Raw genomic sequence first — 19765 nt, 5'->3', positions numbered from 1 at the left:
GCGCACAGTTTAGACCAGTGGTGCAGACAAGACATTAGTCTGCTCTGTCAATTTTCAAGAGCCAACGACCCAGAAAAGAAGGCAGGCTAGAGTTGTTTACTTCGGCATCTTCATAGACCTAGGCATATTCTTTTCATACAGCTCTGGAGGGATGAGGTGGTGGAAATGATTATACGGCTCTGCAGGGATGAGATGGTGGTACTGATCATACAGCTCTGCAGGGATGAGGCGATGGCACTGATCATACAGCTCTGCAAGGATGAGGTGGTGGCACTGATCATACAGCTCTGCAGGGATGAGGTAGTGGCACTAATCACACAGCTCTGCAGGGATGAGATGCTGGCACTGATCATACAGCTCTGCAGGGATGAGGTGGTGGCACTTACAGTGGGGCAAAAAAGTATTTGGTCAGTCAGCAATAGTGCAAGTTCCACCACTTAAAAAGATGAGAGGCGTCTGTAATTTACATCATAGGTAGACCTCAACTATGGGAGACAAACTGAGAAAAAAAAATCCAGAAAATCACATTGTCTGGTTTTTTTTCATTTTATTTGCATATTATGGTGGAAAATAAGTATTTGGTCAGAAACAAGCAATCAAGATTTCTGGCTCTCACAGACCTGTAACTTCTTCTTTAAGAGTCTCCTCTTTCCTCCACTCATTACCTGTAGTAATGGCACCTGTTTAAACTTGTTATCAGTATAAAAAGACACCTGTGCACACCCTCAAACAGTCTGACTCCAAACTCCACTATGGTGAAGACCAAAGAGCTGTCAAAGGACACCAGAAACAAAATTGTAGCCCTGCACCAGGCTGGGAAGACTGAATCTGCAATAGCCAACCAGCTTGGAGTGAAGAAATCAACTGTGGGAGCAATAAATAGAAAATGGAAGACATACAAGACCACTGATAATCTCCCTCGATCTGGTGCTCCACGCAAAATCCCACCCCGTGGGGTCAGAATGATCACAAGAACGGTGAGCAAAAATCCCAGAACCATGCGGGGGGACCTAGTGAATGAACTGCAGAGAGCTGGGACCAATGTAACAAGGCCTACCATAAGTAACACACTACGCCACCATGGACTCAGATCCTGCAGTGCCAGACGTGTCCCACTGCTTAAGCCTGTACATGTCCGGGCCCGTCTGAAGTTTGCTAGAGAGCATTTGGATGATCCAGAGGAGTTTTGGGAGAATGTCCTATGGTCTGATGAAACCAAACTGGAACTGTTTGGTAGAAACACAACTTGTCGTGTTTGGAGGAAAAAGAATACTGAGTTGCATCCATCAAACACCATACCTACTGTAAAGCATGGTGGTGGAAACATCATCCTTTGGGGCGGTTTCTCTGCAAAGGGGCCAGGACGACTGATCCGGGTACATGAAAGAATGAATGGGGCCATGTATCGTGAGATTTTGAGTGCAAACCTCCTTCCATCAGCAAGGGCATTGAAGATGAAACGTGGCTGGGTCTTTCAACATGACAATGATCCAAAGCACACCGCCAGGGCAACGAAGGAGTGGCTTCATAAGAAGCATTTCAAGGTCCTGGAGTGGCCTAGCCAGTCTCCAGATCTCAACCCTATAGAAAACCTTTGGAGGGAGTCGAAAGTCCGTGTTGCCAAGCGAAAAGCCAAAAACATCACTGCTCTAGAGGAGATCTGCATGGAGGAATGGGCCAACATACCAACAACAGTGTGTGGCAACCTTGTGAAGACTTACAGAAAACGTTTGACCTCTGTCATTGCCAACAAAGGATATATCACAAAGTATTGAGATGAAATTTTGTTTCTGACCAAATACTTATTTTCCACCATAATATGCAAATAAAATGAAAAAAAAAACAGACAAGGTGATTTTCTGGATTTTTTTTTCTCAGTTTGTCTCCCATAGTTGAGGTCTACCTATGATGTAAATTACAGACGCCTCTCATCTTTTTAAGTGGTGGAACTTGCACTATTGCTGACTGACAAAATACTTTTTTGCCCCACTGTATTTTACAGCTCGTCAGGGATGAGGTGGTGGCACTAATCATACAGCTCTGCGTGGACAAGGTGGTGGCTCTGATCATACAGCTTTGCGGGGACGAGGTGGTACTGATCATACAGCTCTGCAGGGATGGGTGATGGCACTGATCATACAGCTCTGCAGGCAAGAGGTAGTGGCACTGATCAAATAGCTCTGCATGGATGAGGTGGTGGCACTGATTATACAGCTCTGCAGGGATGAGGTAGTGGCACTGATCATACAGCTCTGCAGCGATGAGGTGGTGGCACTGATCATACAGCTCTGCAGGGATGAGGTAGTGGCACTAATCACACAGCTCTGCAGGGATGAGGTAGTGGCACTAATCACACAGCTCTGCAGGGATGAGATGGTGGCACTGATCATACAGCTCTGCAGGGATGAGGTGGTGGCACTTATTTTACAGCTCTGCAGGGATGAAGTGGTGGCACTAATCATACAGCTCTGAGTGGACAAGGTGGTGGTTCTGATCATACAGCTTTGCGGGGACGAGGTGGTACTGATCAAATAGCTCTGCATGGATGAGGTGGTGGCACTGATAATACAGCTCTGCAGGGATGAGGTAGTGGCACTGATCATACAGCTCTGCAGCGATGAGGTGGTGGCACTGATCATACAGCTCTGCAGGGATGAGGCAGTGGCACTAATCACACAGCTCTGCAGGGTTGAGGTAGTGGCACTAATCACACATCTCTGCAGGGATGAGGTGGTGGCACTTATTTTACAGCTCTGCAGGGATGAGGTGGTGGCATTGATGATACAGCTCTGCAGCGATGAGGTGGTGGCACTGATCATACAACTCTGCAGGGATGAGGTGGTGGCACTGATCATACAGCTCTGCAGTGAGGTGGTAGCACTGATCATACAGCTCTACAGGGAAGTGGTGGCACTGATCATACAACTCTGCAGGGATGAGGTGGTGGCACTTATACAACTCTGCAGGAATGAGGTGGTAGCACTTATACAGCTCTGCAGAAATGAGGTGGTGGCACTGATAATACAGCTCTGCAGGGATGAGGTAGTGGCACTGATCATACAGCTCTGCAACGATGAGGTGGTGGCACTGATAATACAACTCTGAAGGGATGAGGTAGTGGCACTAATCATACAGCTCTGTAGGGATGAGGTGGTGGAAATGATTATACGGCTCTGCGGGGAGGAAGTGGTGCCATTGATCATACAGCTTTTCGGGGACAAGGTGGTGGTACTGATTATACAGCTCTGCAGGGATGAGGTAGTGGCACTAATCATACAGCTTTGCAGGGATGAGGTGGTGGAAATGATCATACGGCTCTGCAGGGAGGAGGTGGTGCCACTGTTCATTACAGCTTTGCGGGGACAAGGTGGTGGTACTGATTATACAGCTCTGCAGGGTTGAGGTAGTGGCACTAATCATACAGCTCTGCAAGGATGAGGTGGTGGCACAGATCATACAGCTCTGTGGACAAGGTGGTGGCACTGATCATACAGCTCTGCAGGGAGGAGGTAGTGGCACTAATACAGCTCTGCAGGGATGAGGTGGTGGCACTGATCATACGGCTCTGTAGGGATGAGGTGGTGGAAATGATCATACGGCTCTGCGGGGAGGAGGTGGTGACACTGATCATACAGCTTTGCGGGGACGAGGTGGTGGTACTGATCATACAGCTTTGCGGGGACGAGGTGGTGGTACTGATCATACAGCTCTGCAGGGAAGAGATAGTGGCACTGATCAAATAGCTCTGCATGGATGAGGTGGTGGCACTGATAATACAGCTCTGATGGATGAGGTGGTGGCACTAATCATACAGCTCTGCAGCGATGAGGTGGTGGAAGTGATCATACAGCTCTGCAGGGATGAGGTAGTGGCACTTATACAGCTCTGCAGAGATGAGGTGGTGGCACTGATCATACAGCTCTGCAATGATGAGGTGGTGCCACTGATAATGCAGGGATGAGGTAGTGGCACTTATTGTTAAGGTCGGCGGAACGCACCAGATATAAATAATAGAAGGTGCGTTCGCCGCCCGTGGTCCACCGTGCGGTAGATGGTAAGACCGCTGCTGGACAATGGCAGATGCACCAGAAGGTGAAGTACTGCGCTCGGGTTAACGTCACCCGAACGCTAAGAGCGGCTCTGTTCAGACACAGAGTCGCTTGGCAGTAATAAATATAAAGACGCTGGCCTTGTTAGCTTCACAAGAAGCTCAGCGGGTGGGGTTGCAGCCGCAACCGCCAAGGGACGCTGCTACCGCAGCGCGGCAATAACTAAAGCCGCTGGACGACGGCGCCGGAAGACCGAGCACCTTCGGATGCTAGTGGGCAGTGCAGGAGGCACAGTGGCATGTAGCTTGCCACAATCTGGAGCTGACTAACCAACACTCGGTCACCACTCGTATTATCAGAGGGAAGTGGTTTCTTAATAAGTCAGTCACCAGTCCATGCATCCATCACCATACACACACAGCATAATATGCTACACTAGCGCATGGCCGAGCCGCCATGCAGGCTTTTTATAGCCATGCACTTCCGGGACCTTCCAGTACCCTGGAAAGGACCAATCAGATCCGACGCAGGACCTGAGCATGTGACCCCTGCTCTCCAGTGAGAGGTCACCTTGCGGACATGCCCAGTAGCACGGCATGAGGACTTAGCCTCTGGAGCGGTTCCCTGCAGAACAGGTTGCGCTACCATTGCTGCACCAGAGGTGGCAGCAACATCCAGACTGTCAGAGCAAGTCTGAGCAGCACGCCTGGCTCGCCGTGATTGCTGAGCAGCACCTGGAGTGGTCGGAGGAGAATGGGAGACCGCTGGATGTCTGGCTCTGGATTCCAGCTGTGCAGTGTCAGGAATCCGACGCCTAACATTACCCCCCCTTCTAAGGCCCCCTCCCCACTGCGCTCAAAAGTCGCGATCAGGAGCGGTGCATGGATGTTCTCCACCAGGTCCTAGCCTCGGGCCCATGACCCTTCCAATCCACTAAATAAAATTTTTTGCCACGGACAAACCTGCGCCCAACAATGGCATTAACCTCAAACTCGTTTGACGACCCAGCCGATGACTCAGAAAACCGGGCCATGTGAACTGGTTTGAGGAGGGACACATGAAACACGTCCGAAATGGCTAAATGTGGAGGAAGAGCCAGGCGGTAGACCACCGAGCTAATTCGCTCGAGGACCGTGAAGGGTCCAATATATGGTGGGTCGAACTTAGGGGATTCGACCCGTAGTTTGATATTTCGGGTGGAGAGCCACACCATGTCGCCAGGGGAGAAGCTTGGAGCGGGTCACCGATGCGTGTCGGCGGACGCCCTCATCCTTTCTTTAGAAGCACGGATAGCATCCTGAGTGCGATCCCAAATGTCCCGGGCCTCCACTGCCCAGTCTGCCACCCCGGAGTCAGTGGAGGACACTGGCATCGGAACAGGGACGCGAGGATGTTGACCGTAGTTTAGGAGAAAGGGTGTCTGACCAGTGAAATCAGCCACCGCATTGTTTAGGGCAAATTCAGCCCAAGGTAGCAAGGATGCCCAGTCATCCTGCCTGGCAGAGACAAAATGCCGCAGGTAGGTAACCAAGGTCTGATTGGCTCTTTCGACCAAGCCGTTCATCTCGGGATGGTAAGCGGAGGACAGATTTAGCTCGATGCTGAGTAGGCTGCAGAGCTCCCTCCAAAACGGAGACGCAAACTGGGGACCTCGGTCACTCATGATTTTGTCCTGCATGCCATGTAAACGGAACACGTGTTTTATGAACAAAGTGGCAAGACCATGGGCGGCACCCAGCCGTGCGAGTGGCACCAGATGCACCATTTTGGAAAAATGGTCAGTGACCACCCAGATGACCGTACTGCCACCAGACTTGGGCAGGCCAACTATGAAATCCATGCCAACCATCTCCCACGGTCTATCCGCCACTGGCAGGGGATATAACAGCCCCGCCGGCCTATGTCTAGAGGTTCTGTTCCGAGCACACGAAATGCATGCTTGCACGTATTCCTTAACGTCTCGAGCCATATGTGGTCACCAATATGACTTAGCCAGGAGTTCGGTGGTCCGTTTATTGCCAAAATGACCACCTAACCTGGTGGTGTGTGCCCAGGCAAGGACCTCCGGCCGTAGCTGAGGAGGCACCAAGGTCTTGCCCGGTGGCACTGACTCGAGTGAAATTGGAGCCACGGTTGTAAAATTCTCCGGCGGGAGAATAAGCTGAGGGTCAGCCTCTCCCTCTTCCGCCGAAACCACCGAGTGTGAAAGAGCATCCGCCCGGACGTTCTCTCTGGAGAGATAATGCAGGGTGAAGCGGAAGCGGGAAAAGAAAAGCGACCATCGAGTCTGACGGGAGTTCAGGCGCTGGGCCATTTGCAAATAGACCAGATTCTTATTGTCCGTGTATACCTGGAAGGGAAACCGAGCCCCCTCCAGGAGATGTCTCCACTCAGAAAAGGCCAACTTCATGGCCAGCAGCTCCCTGTCACCGATGGAGTAATTTTTCTCCGCCGGTGAGAAGGTCTTTGAGAAAAAGATGCATGGATGCTTCCGACCTTGAGCATCCTTCTGAAAGAGGACTGCTCCTGCACCGACGGAAGAGGCATCTACCTCCAGAATAAATGGTTTGTTCACATCAGGACAATGTAAGATGGGAGCGCCAAGCAAAGTGGGATTTGATAGACAAGAAGGCCTTGGAGACCTGTTCTGACCAAACATTAGGGTTAGCTCCTTTCTTGGTGAGAGCAACCAAAGGAGCCACCAATGTGGAAAAGTGCGGTATAAACTGGCGGTAATAATTTACGAACCCTAAGAAGTGCTGCACCGCTTTGAGCGAATGGGGTTCTTGTCAGTCCATCACCGCTTGTAGTTTAGCCGGATCCATAGCCAATGCCTGGGCCGAGATGATATAGCCCAGGAACGGCAAGGACTCCTGCTCAAACTGGCACTTCTCCAGCTTGGCGTATAGAGAGCTCGCCCGTAAACGGTCGAAGACCCTGCATACAGTTTTGGCCAAAAGTATTGACACCCCTACAATTCTGTCAGATAATACTCAGTATCTTCCTGAAAATGATTGCAAACACAAATTCTTTGTTATTATTTTCATTTAATTTGTCTTAAATTAAAAAACACAAAAAGAATTGTCCTAAAGCCAAATTGGATATAATTCCACACCAAACATAAAAAAGAGGGTGGACAAAAGTATTGGCACTGTTCGAAAAATCATGTGATGCTTCTCTAATTTTTGTAATTAACAGCACCTGTAACTTACCTGTGGCACCTAACAGGTGTTGGCAATAACTAAATCACACTTGCAGCCAGTTGACATGGATTAAAGTTGACTCAACCTCTGTCCTGTGTCCTTGTGTGTACCACATTGAGCATGGAGAAAAGAAAGAAGACCAAAGAACTGTCTGAGGACTTGAGAAACCAAATTGTGAGGAAGCATGAGCAATCTCAAGGCTACAAGTCCATCTCCAAAGGCCTGAATGTTCCTGTGTCTGACGTGTGCAGTGTCATCAAGAAGTTTAAAGCCCATGGCACTGTGGCTAACCTCCGTAGATGTGGACGGAAAAGAAAAATTGACAAGAGATTTCAACGCAAGATTGTGCGGATGTTGGATAAAGAACCTCGACTAACATCCAAACAAGTTCAAGCTGCCCTGCAGTCCGAGGGTACAACACTGTCAACCCGTACTATCCATCGGCGTCTGAATGAAAAGGGACTGTGTTATGATTGAGTCACCGTAGGAGGCAAAAGCAGAAATACAAGCTAAGTCCAGAAAACCAGAGAAGTTGGCAACTATCAGATTGCAGACCCCTGAACCTATCAACACAACTAGCAGTAGCCGTGGGGGGTTCCTACGATGCCCTAGACTCCTTGATCACAGCCGGAGAAATACATAGGCCAAAAGAAAGAAAGGGGAAATCTAAACTGCCCCAGAGCAGACCCCAAAGCAATAGGCAGCCCCCAACATATAATGACGGTGAAGCAAGATGAAAATACTTACACAGACAGAAAGATAGACTGAGCAAAGACGGGGCCCCAAAACTACCTAGATAGGAAAGGATAGGAAGGCTGCTGTCTGCAATCTGCCAAAACCCTATCAAAGACATAAGAAAACCAGCTGATATGAAAAAGGCCCTAAAGCAGCTAGGCTTCAAAAACTGAATCAGCACTCAGGTATTTTCAGAAGACAGAGCTAAATGAATTCAGCACACCCCAGCAGGGAATGGCAGAAATCCAGAAAAACAAAGCAAAAACAAAGTCAAAAGCAAAAGGCCGAGCAGCAAACTTAGCTTTGGAGGAGCAGGAATTCAGACTGGTCCCCAAGGATCCCACAGAGAAATCACCCGCAGGGCAGAAGGGCGTCGGCAGCAATATATCCAGTCCGTAACTCCACTCAGCCAGTCACAATCATCAGCCTCAGGTGTTTGACAATCAGGCTCACTACCTTTCTTTACCAGAAGAGGGAGTTCCTCGGGCCTCAGTAATGAAGGGGAAAATGAACTCACAACAGTACCTCCCCCTTGAGGAGGGGTCACCGAACCCTCAACTATGCCACCAGGGCGATCAGGGTGAGCCCAATGAAAGGCACGCACAAATCGTTTGGCATGAATATCAGAGGCGGAGACCCAGGAATTATCCTCCTGACCATAACCCTTCCACTTAACCAAATACTGGAGTCTCCGTCTAGCCAGACGGGAATCCAGTACTTTCTCTACCTCATACTCCATGTTACTTTCAACCAATACAGGGTCTGGAGGTGCCACCCCCGGAACAACAGGTTCAACAAACCTCTTCAACAAAGATTTATGGAACACATTAAGGATTTTAAATGTGACAGGAAGAGCCAAACGAAAAGAGACCGGATTAATAATCTCCACAATCTTGTAAGGTCCAATAAATCTAGGCTTAAACTTAGGAGAAGCCACCTTCATAGCAATATTTTTTGATGATAACCACACCATATCACCAACCTTAAACTGGGGACCAATGGTCCTATGTCGGTTGGAAAACCGCTGGGCCTTCTCCTGGGAGAGAGATAACTTATCCACCACTTGGTCCCAGATCTGGTGCATTCTCTCCACCACAGTGTCAACACCTGGGCAGGCAGAGGGCTCCACCTGCCCTGAAGAAAATCGAGGATGAAACCCAAAGTTACAAAAAAAAGGTGACATCAAAGTGGCAGAACTAGCTCCATTATTTAAAGCAAATTTGGCCAAGGGCAAAAATGAAACCCAATCATCCTGATCAGCAGAAATAAAACATCTCAAATATGACTCAAAGGTCTGGTTTGTTCTCTCTGTCTGCCCATTGGTCTGAGGGTGAAAAGCAGAGGAGAAGGACAACTGAATTCCCAGCCTGGAACAGAAAGTTCTCCAAAATCTAGACACAAACTGCACTCCTCTGTCAGATACAATGTTCTCAGGAATCCCGTGCAAACGAACCACCTGTTGTAAAAACAGGGGCACCAACTCAGAGGAAGACGGCAACTTAGGGAGTGGTACAAGATGAACCATCTTAGAGAACCTATCACAAATCACCCAAATAACAGTCATTCTCTGAGAGACAGGCATATCAGAGATGAAATCCATTGAAATATGGGTCCATGGCCTCCTGGGCACCGGCAAAGGCATCAACAACCCACTAGAGCGAGAACACGATTTAGACCGGGAGCACGTCCCACAGGACTGCACAAAATTCCTGACATCACGAGACAAGGAGGGCCACCAAAAAAAACGACTCACCAGATCTCTGGTACTAAAAATACCTGGATGACCAGCCAAAGCAGAGCAATGAACTTCAGACATCACTCTCTTCTTCCACTGGTCAGGAACATACAACTTTCCACTGAGACAACGCTCAGGTTTGTCCTCCTGGAACTCTTCCAGAGCACGTCTCAAATCGGGCGAGATGGCAGAAAGAACTACCCCTTCGCCTAAGATGGTAGCAGGCTTGGTCACCACAGGAGAATCAGCAAGGAAGCTCCTAGAGGGGGCGTCTGCCTTGACATTCTTTGTTCCAGGAAGAAAAGAAACCACAAAATCAAAACGTGTAAAAAACAAGGCCCACCTAGCCTGTCTAGGGTTCAAGCGCTTAGCCGACTCTAGGTAAATCAAATTCTTGTGGTCAGTGAGGACCACGACTTGATGCTTAGCTCCCTCCAACCAATGTCTCCACTCCTCAAATGCCCATTTCATGGCCAACAGTTCCCTATTCCCCACATCATAGTTACGTTCAGATGGAGAGAACTTTCGGGAAAAGAAAGCACAGGGATTCATTTTAGATGTTACAGGATCCTTTTGGGACAAAACAGCTCCTGCACCAATCTCAGAAGCATCCACCTCTGCCTGGAATGGAAGTGAGACATCAGGTTGCCGCAAAACCAGGGCGGAGGTGAATCTTCGCTTCAACTCCTGAAAGGAAGAAACAGCCTCCGGAGACCAATTTAACACATCAGCACCCTTTTTAGTCAAATCAGTCAATGGCTTGGCAATACTAGAAAATTTTGCTATAAATTTCCGATAAAAATTAGCAAAACCCAAAAACTTCTGGAGGGCCTTCAAAGAAGTGGGCTGAACCCAATCGTGAATGGCCTGTACCTTGGCCGGGTCCATTTCAATAGTTGACGGGGACAAAATAAATCCCAAAAAAGAAATCCTCTGTACTCCAAAAAGGCATTTAGATCCCTTGACATACAGGGAATTCTCCCTCAAGATCCGGAACACAGTCCGAATATGTTCCACATGAGAATCCCAATCCTTGGAGAAGACCAAAATATCATCCAGATAGATAATCAAAAATTTATCGACAAAATCTCGGAAAATATCGTTCATGAAGCACTGGAAGACAGAAGGGGCATTAGTGAGCCCAAAAGGCATCACCAGGTACTCAAAATGTCCCTCCGGAGTATTAAACGCCGTCTTCCATTCATCCCCATGCTTAATGCGAATAAGATTATACGCCCCCCTGAGGTCAAGCTTGGTAAACCAGCAAGCACCTTTAACTCTGGAGAATAGATCAGAAATCAGGGGTAACGGATACTGATATTTAACAGTAATTTTGTTGAGGGCACGATAATCAATACAAGGTCTTAATGATCCATCCTTTTTGGCTACAAAAAAAAAACCGGCACCCAAGGGTGACGAGGATGGTCCAATATGACCCTTCTCCAACGCCTCCTTAATATAGGATCGCATAGCCTCGTGCTCGGGTACAGATAAATTGAAGAGCCGACCCTTGGGAAATTTACACCCCGGGCTCAGTTCAATTGCACAGTCATAACTCCTATGAGGAGGCAGAGACACAGACTCATTCTCACTAAATACATCATAAAAGTCCGCCAAATAATCAGGAACATCATGCGACTGAGGAGAGGTGGAAAACACCAGAGCCTCACTAAAGGCACACCGACAACCCCAACTCGCCACAGACACAGATTTCCAATCCAAAACTGGATTATGAATCTGTAACCAGGGAAACCCCAGAACAACAGTATCATGCAGATTATGCAACACCAGAAATCTGCAATTTTCTTGATGGTCTGGGGCGACCCGCATTACCACCTGGGTCCAAAACTGGGGTTTATTTTTAGCCAAAGGAGTAGCATCAATTCCCCTCAAAGGGATAGGCGTCTGCAGAGGTGTCATCGGAAATCCACAACGTTTAGCAAAATCCAAGTCCATTAGGTTTAGGGCTGCTCCCGAATCCACAAACGCCTTGGCGGAAAATGTGGACAGGGAGCAGATCAGAGTAATAGCCAGAAGAAACTTAGGTTGAACACCCCCAACAGAAAACGTGTGTGCAAAGCATTTCTCTCGTTTGGGACAGACAGAAATAATATGCGAGGCATCTCCACAGAAAAAACACAACTTATTACGCCTTCTGAACTCCTGACGCTGCTCTCTGGAGAAAACTCTATCACATTGCATAGGTTCAGACATTTGTTCAAAAGGTGGCAACCCCTCTCGTGCAGCTTTGCGTTCGCTCAAATGCCGATCAACCTGAATGGCTAATGACATAGAATTGTCAAGACCAGAGAGAACAGGAAATCCCACCATAGTATCTTTTACGGCTTCTGACAACCCCTTCCAAAAGAGAGCAGCCAAGGCATTATCATTCCAGGTAGTAAGTACTGCCCACTTTCGGAATTTTTGACAGTACAATTCTGCAGAATCACGACCCTGGCTCAATGCCAGCAGGGTCTTTTCAGCCTGATCAATGGCATTAGGTTCGTCATACAACAACCCCAAAGCTAGAAAAAATACGTTCACATTAGTCAGAATAGGATCATCTGGTTTCAAAGAAAACGCCCGATCCTGGGGATCGCCACGCAGCAAAGAGATGACAATTTTAACCTGCTGCGCGGAGCTCCCTGACGAGTTATGCTTCAAGGCAAAAAAATAATTTACAATTATTTTTGAAATTCAAAAATTTAGACCGATCCCCAAAAAATACATCAGGTGTAGGAATCTTTGGTTCAGCAGCATGTGAATGAGCAAGGTAGGTGGAAATTCCCTGCACTTCCGCAGCGAGCTTCTCCACACGATCAGACAATTGCTTTATCTCCATTGAGAGAAAAAAAAAATTCCCCCTACGGCCTCAGAGATATATAGGAAAAAATAAACACATTTTTTTTTTTTTTTTTTTTTTATACAATTCTTTCCTGCAATTGAGTACCCTAGGATCTGCGTTATGGCGGGTGATTCTGTTATGATTGAGTCACCGTAGGAGGCAAAAGCAGAAATACAAGCTAAGTCCAGAAAACCAGAGAAGTTGGCAACTATCAGATTGCAGACCCCTGAACCTATCAACACAACTAGCAGTAGCCGTGGGGGGTTCCTACGATGCCCTAGACCCCTCGATCACAGCCGGAGAAATACATAGGCCTAAAGAAAAAAAGGGGAAATCTAAACTGCCCCAGAGCAGACCCCAAAGAAATAGGCAGCCCCCAACATATAATGACGGTGAAGCAAGATGAAAATACTTACACAGACAGAAAGATAGACTGAGCAAAGACGGGGCCCCAAAACTACCTAGATAGGAAAGGATAGGAAGGCTGCTGTCTGCAATCTGCCAAAACCCTATCAAAGACATAAGCCAACCAGCTGATATGAAAAAGGCCCTAAAGCAGCTAGGCTTCAAAAACTGAATCAGCACTCAGGTATTTTCAGAAGACAGAGCTAAATGAATTCAGCACACCCCAGCAGGGAATGGCAGAAATCCAGAAAAACAAAGCAAAAACAAAGTCAAAGCACAAAAGCAAAAGGCCGAGCAGCAAACTTAGCTTTGGAGGAGCAGGAATTCAGACTGGTCTCCAAGGATCCCACAGAGAAATCACCCGCAAGGCAGAAGGGCGTCGGCAGCATTATATCCAGTCCGTAACTCCACAAAGCCAGTCACAATCATCAGCCTCAGGTGTTTGACAATCAGGCTCACTACCTTTCTTTACCAGAAGAGGGAGTTCCTCGGGCCTCAGTAATGAAGGGGAAAATGAACTCACAACAGGACTGTATGGTAGGAGACCCAGGAAGACTCCACTTCTTACCCCGAGGCATAAAAAAGCCAGGCTGGAGTTTGCCAAAACTTACCTAAAAAAGCCTAAAACGTTTTGGAAGAATGTTCTCTGGTCAGATGAGACAAAAGTAGAGCTTTTTGGGCAAAGGCATCAACATAGAGTTTACAGGAGAAAAAAAGAGGCATTCAAAGAAAAGAACACGGTCCCTACAGTCAAACATGGTGGAGGTTCCCTGATGTTTTGGGGTTGCTTTGCTGCCTCTGGCACTGGACTGCTTGACCGTGTGCATGGCATTATGAAGTCTGAAGACTACCAGCAAATTTTGCAGCATAATGTAGTGCCCAGTGTGAGAAAGCTGGGTCTCCCTCAGAGGTCATGGGTCTTCCAGCAGGACAATGACCCAAAACACACTTCAAAAAGCACTAGAAAATGGTTTGAGAGAAAGCACTGGAGACTTCTAAGGTGGCCAGCAATGAGTCCAGACCTGAATCCCATAGAACACCTGTGGAGAGATCTAAAAATGGCAGTTTGGAGAAGGCACCCTTCTAATATTAGGGACCTGGAGCAGTTTGCCAAAAAGGAATGGTCTAAAATTCCAGCAGAGTATTGTAAGAAACTCATTGATGGTTACCGGAAGCGGTTGGTCGCAGTTATTTTGGCTAAAGGTTGTGCAACCAACTATTAGGCTGAGGGTGCCAATACTTTTGTCTGGCCCATTTTTGGAGTTTTGTGTGAAATGATCAATGCTTTGCTTTTTGCTTCATTCTCTTTTGCGTTTTTTCATTTAAGACAAATTAAATGAAGATAACAATACCAAAGAATTTGTGTTTGCAATCATTTTCAGGAAGAAACTGAGTATTATCTGACAGAATTGCAGGGGTGTCAATACTTTTGACCACAACTATATGTCAGTCCGGTGAGTGTTCAAATCTGGCGAGAAGATGAGTATATCATCCAGATAGACCATCACCGAAGTAGACAGCATATAGCGGAAGATGTCGTTGACGAAGTCTTGGAAGACAGCAGGCGCGTTACAAAGGCCGAAGGGCATAACCAGATATTCATAGTGGCCATCCCTGGTATTAAAGGCTGTCTTCCACTCGTCTCCCTCGCGAATGCGGATCAGTTTGTATGCCCCCCGTAGATCTAGTTTTGTAAAGATCAGGGCCCCTCGCAACCTGTCAAACAGTTCAGAGATCAGCGGAAGAGGGTATTTGTTCTTCACTGTTATGGCATTGAGACCTCTGTAATCAATGCAGGGACGTAACTCTCCGCTCTTTTTCTGAACGAAAAAGAAGCCTGCACCAGCCGGCGACACCGACTTCCTGATACAACCTCTAGCCAGGTTCTCCCGAATATATTGTGACATAGCTTCAGTTTCGGGGAGTGATAGTGGATACACACAACCCTTGGGAGGTTCTGTGCCTGGCATGAGATCTATTGGGCAATCATATGGGCGGTGTGGCAGGAGCATCTCCGCAGATTTTTTGGAGAAGACGTCCGCGTACTGATGGTAGGGTTTAGAAAGTCCGGAGAGATCCACAGGCACTTCAGTGGAAGCCACCTGAAGACTGCCCTTTAGACACTTTTCCTCACAATTTTTGCTCCAGGCCAGTATTTTTCCTGATGCCCACTCAATATGAGGAGAGTGGCAACGGAGCCAGGGAAGACCAAGTAGCACCTGGTCAATACCGTCAGGCAAAATGAGCAGGGACAAGATCTCTCGATGGGATGGAGAGATAGAAAGCCCGAGTGGGACTGTCTGATGGGTTACCTGGGTAGGCAAATGCGCCCCATTAACCACCATGATGGTCAGTGGTTGAGGCAGCAACACCTGAGGGATAGCGTGTTTCTGGGCGAAGGTTGAGGACATAAAATTCCCTTCAGCCCCAGAATCCACGATAACCTCCGCCTCCCAGGTGAGGGGACCACTGTCTAAGGTACCCCGGTGAGAAGGGCTTCATGCTGGATTGACCACCTCCTATGACCACAGGACGTGGGCGTTTTTTCGCCCGCAAAGGACACGTGCTGACCGAGTGCCCAACTTGTCGACACTGGTAGCAACGTACATAACTACGCACCGGTGGTGGCTTGGAGTCGGTGCGGGACACCTCCATAGGTTCAGAGGGTACGTGCTCCTGTGCGGGGAATCTCAGCGGCTCGGTGAAGGTGGGAGCCAAATTAACCCTTCGTCTGGATTGTGCACGTTCCAGCCCGCACTCCGTAAACCGGAGGTCAATGCGGGTGGACACTGTAATCAATTCCTCCAGACTTGTGGGAACCTCTCTAGTAGTTAGAGCATCCTTTACATGCTCAGCAAACCCTCTCCAAAACACCGGGACCAATGCCTTGTACGGCCACTCTAATTCGGAAGCCAATGTCCGGAACCGGACGGCGTAATGGCTGACCGAGAGTGATCCCTGTGTTAAGGACAGAAGTTGGAGAGAGATGTCATGTGTGATCCGTGGTCCCAAAAAGACATGCTTCAGGGCCGCAAGGAACTGAGCGGCACCCTGAACCACAGGATCATCACGTTCCCAAAACGGTGTAGCCCACTGTAATGCTCTGCCAGGCAATAAATAAACGATAAATCCCACCTTAGCCCGCTCTGTAGGGAACTGCGCAGCCAATAACTCGAGCTGAATTGAGCACTGGCTGATAAATCCCCTACAGGTGGCGCTGTCACCCGAGAACTTGGGGAGCGGGAGGCGAGAGATTGTCGGCGTGGGCAATAGTGTGGGCACTAGAGTTGAGCGAAACGGGTCGAAAAATTTCAAAAGTCGCCGACTTTTGGCAAAGTCGGGTTTCATGAAACGAAACCCGACCCTAGGATGAGGTCGGCCACGAGGTCGGCGACTTACGCGCCAAAGTCGCGTTTCAAAAGTTTGTTTTGCGCTCTTTTTCAGCCAATCAGGATCCACGGACACTGTGGGCAACGTGATGACATAGGCAGGGGTCACCACCATCTTTCAGAAGGGCATGCAAGTGATTGGCTTGCTTTGGTGGGCGTCACAGGGGGTATAAAAGGGCGTGCACGCCGACCGCCATCTTACTTCTGCCGATCTCAGTATAGGGAGAGGTTGCTGCTGATTCTGTAGGGAGAGCGTTAGGCAGGGAAGAAGACAAAAAAACTGCTTCTGCTGCTAGCGATTTGGCCTGCACAACACACCAGTCACTGTGTGTGCAGTGCAACGGGAGGCTATATAGTGGTGTATCAGTGGTGTTGGTTGTTGGGCTGCCTTCTAAGGCTTCCTGACAGGCTGGCATTGCTGTTTACCCACTGCTCCGCAAACTGCTTTTTTAAAAGCAATCCAATCTCCCTTATCCTCTAGTCACTTTGGTCACAGCTGTGCCATCGAGCCTGTCACATAGCGCTCAGATATTCATTGGGCCTCAAACTGCTTTTTTAAAAGCAATCCCAATTTTTTTTTTTTGTCCTGCCGAGAAGAAAAAAAAACTGCTTCTGCTGCTGATAGCAATTTGGCCTGCACAACACACCAGTCACTGTGTGTGCAGTGCAAGGGGAGGCTATATTGTGGTGTATCAGTGGTGTTGGTTGTTGGGCTGCCTTTTAAGGCTTCCTGACAGGCTGGCATTGCTGTTTACCCACTGCTCCGCAAACTGCTTTTTTAAAAGCAATCCAATCTCCCTTATCCTCTAGTCACTTTGGTCACAGCTGTGCCATCGAGCCTGTCACATAGCGCTCAGATATTCATTGGGCCTCACACAATCCAAAAGTGTCCAGTGTCCAAAAGTGTGTGCAGAGATTCAAAATCTCCCTTATCCTCTAGTCACTTAGGTCACAGCTGTGCCATCGAGCCTGTCACATAGCGCTCAGATATTCATTGGGCCTCACACAATCCAAAAATGTCCAGTGTCCAAAAGTGTGTGCAGAGATTCAAAATCTCCCTTATCCTCTAGTCACTTTTGTCACAGCTGTGCCATCGAGCCTGTCACATAGCGCTCAGATATTCATTGGGCCTCACACAATCCAAAAGTGTCCAGTGTCCAAAAGTGTGTGCAGAGATTCAACATCTCCCTTATCCTCTAGTCACTTAGGTCACAGCTGTGCCATCGAGCCTGTCACATAGCGCTCAGATATCAGTGGGCCTCACACAATCCAAAAGTGTCCAGTGTCCAAAAGTGTGTGCAGAGATTCAAAATCTCACTTATCCTCTAGTCACTTAGGTCACAGCTGTGCCATCGAGCCTGTCACATAGCGCTCAGATATCAGTGGGCCTCACACAATCCAAAAGTGTCCAGTGTCCAAAAGTGTGTGCAGAGATTCAAAATCTCCCTTATCCTCTAGTCACTTAGGTCACAGCTGTGCCATCGAGCCTGTCACATAGCGCTCAGATATCAGTGGGCCTCACACAATCCAAAAGTGTCCAGTGTCCAAAAGTGTGTGCAGAGATTCAAAATCTCACTTATCCTCTAGTCACTTAGGTCACAGCTGTGCCATCGAGCCTGTCACATAGCGCTCAGATATCAGTGGGCCTCACACAATCCAAAAGTGTCCAGTGTCCAAAAGTGTGTGAAGAGATTCAAAATCTCCCTTATCCTCTAGTCACTTAGGTCACAGCTGTGCCATCGAGCCTGTCACATGGCGCTGAGATATCAGTGGGCCTCACACAATCCAAAAGTGTCCAGTGTCCAAAAGTGTGTGCAGAGATTCAAAATCTCCCTTATCCTCTAGTCACTTAGGTCACAGCTGTGCCATCGAGCCTGTCACATAGCGCTCAGATATCAGTGGGCCTCACACAATCCAAAAGTGTCCAGTGTCCAAAAGTGTGTGCAGAGATTCAAAATCTCACTTATCCTCTAGTCACTTAGGTCACAGCTGTGCCATCGAGCCTGTCACATAGCGCTCAGATATCAGTGGGCCTCACACAATCCAAAAGTGTCCAGTGTCCAAAAGTGTGTGCAGAGATTCAAAATCTCCCTTATCCTCTAGTCACTTTTGTCACAGCTGTGCCATCGAGCCTGTCACATAGCACTCAGATATTCATTGGGCCTCACACAATCCAAAAGTGTCCAGTGTCCAAAAGTGTGTGCAGAGATTCAAAATCTCCCTTATCCTCTAGTCACTTAGGTCACAGCTGTGCCATCGAGCCTGTCACATAGCGCTCAGATATCAGTGGGCCTCACACAATCCAAAAGTGTCCAGTGTCCAAAAGTGTGTGCAGAGATTCAAAATCTCACTTATCCTCTAGTCACTTAGGTCACAGCTGTGCCATCGAGCCTGTCACATAGCGCTCAGATATCAGTGGGCCTCACACAATCCAAAAGTGTCCAGTGTCCAAAAGTGTGTGCAGAGATTCAAAATCTCACTTATCCTCTAGTCACTTAGGTCACAGCTGTGCCATCGAGCCTGTCACATAGCGCTCAGATATCAGTGGGCCTCACACAATGCAAAAGTGTCCAGTGTCCAAAAGTGTGTGCAGAGATTCAAAATCTCACTTATCCTCTAGTCACTTAGGTCACAGCTGTGCCATCGAGCCTGTCACATAGCGCTCAGATATCAGTGGGCCTCACACAATCCAAAAGTGTCCAGTGTCCAAAAGTGTGTGCAGAGATTCAAAATCTCCCTTATCCTCTAGTCACTTAGGTCACAGCTGTGCCATCGAGCCTGTCACATAGCGATCAGATATCAGTGGGCCTCACACAATCCAAAAGTGTCCAGTGTCCAAAAGTGTGTGCAGAGATTCAAAATCTCCCTTATCCTCTAGTCACTTTTGTCACAGCTGTGCCATCGAGCCTGTCACATAGCGCTCAGATATTCATTGGGCCTCACACAATCCAAAAGTGTCCAGTGTCCAAAAGTGTGTGCAGAGATTCAAAATCTCCCTTATCCTCTAGTCACTTAGGTCACAGCTGTGCCATCGAGCCTGTCACATAGCGCTCAGATATCAGTGGGCCTCACACAATCCAAAAGTGTCCAGTGTCCAAAAGTGTGTGCAGAGATTCAAAATCTCACTTATCCTCTAGTCACTTAGGTCACAGCTGTGCCATCGAGCCCGTCACATAGCGCTCAGATATCAGTGGGCCTCACACAATCCAAAAGTGTCCAGTGTCCAAAAGTGTGTGCAGAGATTCAAAATCTCCCTTATCCTCTAGTCACTTAGGTCACAGCTGTGCCATCGAGCCTGTCACATAGCGCTCAGATATCAGTGGGCCTCACACAATCCAAAAGTGTCCAGTGTCCAAAAGTGTGTGCAGAGATTCAAAATCTCCCTTATCCTCTAGTCACTATTG

The sequence above is a fragment of the Dendrobates tinctorius genome, unplaced genomic scaffold (genome assembly GCF_039654945.1).
Source record: "Dendrobates tinctorius isolate UK_male_01 unplaced genomic scaffold, ASM3965494v1 ptg000202l, whole genome shotgun sequence".
NCBI lineage: Eukaryota > Metazoa > Chordata > Amphibia > Anura > Dendrobatidae > Dendrobates > Dendrobates tinctorius.
The sequence above is the reverse complement of the archived record's forward strand: the minus strand, read 5'-3'. Positions refer to the sequence as shown.